The 3,318-nt window shown below is 51.3% G+C and overlaps 1 pseudogene; it reads right to left on the reverse strand.

Annotated features, from left to right (window-relative positions):
• Positions 1–1,202: 1,202 nt before the first annotated feature.
• LOC139252396 (5S ribosomal RNA) lies at positions 1,203–1,321 on the reverse strand (annotated as a pseudogene).
• Positions 1,322–3,318: the final 1,997 nt, after the last annotated feature.

Consider the following 3,318-nt stretch of genomic DNA (forward strand, 5'->3'; position numbering starts at 1 on the left):
CAGCTCCTGCCAGTTCGCCGGCCAGGCTCCCTCGTCGGGGCTAAGGTAGACTCCCAGATAGAGGAGATGGGTCGTGCTCCAGGCAAAAGGCCTGAGCTCCTCCGGCAGGGAGTCCACCCGCCACTGACCCACCAGGAGTCCGGAACATTTCTCCCAGTTGATCCTGGCGGAGGACGCGGCCGAGTAAATCTCCTGGCACTCACGCATCCTCCGCAGGTCAGCGGGATCCTCTACCGCGAGGAGCACGTCATCGGCGTAAGCCGAGAGGACGACCTCCACGCCCGGCCCTTGCAGAGCCAGTCCCGTCAACCTCGTCCGCAAGAGGCGCAGGAAAGGCTCCACGCAAACGGCGTATAACTGGCCGGACATGGGGCATCCCTGGCGCACCCCTCTCCTAAAGCGAAGGGGCGCCGTCAAGGACCCGTTAACCTTAATCAAACACTCCGCGGCGGCGTACAAAAGTCGGATCCGGGCGACGAAATGCGTCCCGAACCCGAAAGCGCGCAGAGTTCCGAGCAGATAGTCGTGATCCACCCTGTCGAACGCCTTCTCTTGGTCGAGGGATAGGAAGGCGACCGACAGACCAGCCTCCTGGGAACAATGGATGAGGTCCCGGACCAGATGGATGTTATCGTGGATTGTCCGGCCCGGGACCGTGTAGGACTGGTCGGGGTGGATCATGTGGTCCAGCACGGCACCAAGGCGAGCAGACATCGCCCTGGCAAAGATTTTGTAGTCCGTGCTGAGGAGGGAGACCGGGCGCCAGTTCTTAAGGAGGCGGAGATCGCCCTTCTTAGGCAGCAGGACGATGACTGCCCTGCGCCAAGAGAGGGGCATCTCCCCGGTCGCCAGACTTTCCCCCAGGACCCGCGCGTAGTCGCTCCCCAGGACATCCCAGAACGCCCTGTGGAACTCCACGGTCAGCCCGTCCAGCCCCGGGGATTTTCCCCTCGAGAGCCGGTCGAGGGCACCGGTCAGCTCCGCCAGGCTTAGCGGAGCTTCCAGATTTTCGGCGCCCTCCGGGCTGACCTTCGGCAGGTCCTCCCACAAAACTCTACGCGCTTCCTTGCTGGACGGATCCGGAGAGAACAGAGCCCTGTAATATTCACGGGCCCTGTTGTTGACGCCCTCCGGATCCGAGACGAGAGAGCCGTCGTCGGCCAGCAGCGTCAAGAGCTGCTTACGGACACTCTGCCTTTTTAAGCCTACTGCACCTGGTATTCCCAGGCAGTCTCCCATCCAAGTATTAACCAGGCCTCAGTCTGCTTGGTTTCCGAGATCAGATGGGATCGGGCGTTTTCAGACTAGTGTGGCCGTTGGCTCCTTGTGCATGAATCCCAAAAAAAAGTTAGTTTGCAGGTGCAGCAGATAATCAGGAAGGCAAATGGAATGTTAGCCTTCATTGCGAGAGGGATGGAGTACAAAAAGCAGGGAGGTCCTGCTGCAACTGTATAGGGTATTGGTGAGGCCGCACCTGGAATACTGCGTGCAGTTTTGGTCACCTTACTTAAGGAAGGATATACTAGCTTTGGAGGGGGTACAGAGACGATTCACTACGCTGATTCCGGAGATGAGGGTTTACCTTATGATGATAGATTGAGTAGACTGGGTCTTTACTCGTTGGAGTTCAGAAGGATGAGGGGTGATCTTATAGAAACATTTAAAATAATGAAAGGGATAGACAAGATAGAGGCAGAGAGGTTGTTTCCACTGGTCGGGGGAGACTAGAACTAGGGGGCACAGCCTCAAAATACAGGGGAGCCAATTTAAAACTGAGTTGAGAAGGAATTTCTTCTCCCAGAGGGTTGTGAATCTGTGGAATTCTCTGCCCAAGGAAGCAGTTGAGGCTAGTTCATTGAATGTTTTCAAATCACAGATAGATAGATTTTTAACCAATAGGGAATTAAGGGTTCTGGGGAGTGGGCGGGTAAGTGGAGCTGAGTCCACGGCCAGATCAGCCATGATTTTGTTGAATGGCGGAGCAGGCTCGAGGGGCTAGATGGCCTACTCCTGTTCCTAATTCTTATGTTCTTATACCTCTGTGGTGCGTGTGAATCTATTTAAATTTCGTGTTACTGAGATTTGAATGATGTCATGCTAACCTGCGTCCCATTTTCCTGTACTTCTCCTGGTTGCAGGTCATATGCTGCTTGCCATCATATAAATTGAGTGCTGTGAGTCAAGCAAGTTATGTTTTGTTTATTAATTACAAATTTCAAAACAAAGTCAAAGAGGAGCTGCACTGTGAGGATTTTGGGATTGTTTAAGGTGGCCCAGCGATCTTTCTAGAATCCATTTATTCCACCATTCTGTATCTAATGGTGTGCCATTTGGGGTCCCATTTTATTTGTGCTACCTAATGGAGGAGGAAAATGAACAGGAAGTGATTTTGGATGCCAGAGTGATAAGGTAAGATCAGGGAAGTAAATGCTGGGTCTGTTCTAATCCCCAAAACTGCATATGCAGACCCCAGAGGGCATATCTAAATCTGTCTGAGGAACAGTGCTTCTGGAGACTGATGTTTAACAAGGAGGTGGTCAGAAAGATCTGTGACTGCCTGAGGGATGACCTGGAGCTTCGGTGCATGGATAGCATCACTTTTCCTGTTATAGTTAAAGTTGTAACTGTTGTGTATGCAATAACTGTTAGACTGAGTACTGTTTAAATCCAAGAGGTATGATCTTGGCTTTGCTTTATTAAGGCCCAAAGTGACTAATATATAAAATGGCTGGCCTTTTATACTTGGGCTGCACACATGTGCGTGCAGCCCAATGGCCTCCAACAGTGACGCCATCTAGTGGCTAGTGATCCCAAAAGTACACACATGACAATACCCCCCTCTGAGATATTAACACAGTCTTTTACAAATTGAGACGGTCGGTGTTTTATGCTCCCGGATTGACCGTCTCCGTTCAACTCCAACCTTGGGTGAGTGTTCAGAGTCTGATGTGACTGGTGGCTGGATGGCTGACCTGGTAGGAGTGGCAATGGCCATGTCAGGGATTGAAAGTCCATTTTCATTGAACATGTCAGTGATTGAAAGTCCCAATTCACTTATGACAACTGAGCCCTCTGATGACTGGGGATAGATTGGTTGATCGTCGATTGTCTCTTCCTCCAACTGTTCCGGTTCATCTGTATGCCACAGCTTTGTCTGATCCATATGTTTCCTGCATGTTTGTCCATTTTTGAGCTTGACAATAAATACTCTGTTGCCCTCCTTGGTCATGACAGTACCAGCAATCCACTTAAGACCCTGACCATAATTCAGAAAATATACAGGATCATTGACAGAAATATCACGTGACACAGCTGCGC

Source organism: Pristiophorus japonicus, chromosome 2, assembly GCF_044704955.1.
Source record: "Pristiophorus japonicus isolate sPriJap1 chromosome 2, sPriJap1.hap1, whole genome shotgun sequence".
NCBI lineage: Eukaryota > Metazoa > Chordata > Chondrichthyes > Pristiophoridae > Pristiophorus > Pristiophorus japonicus.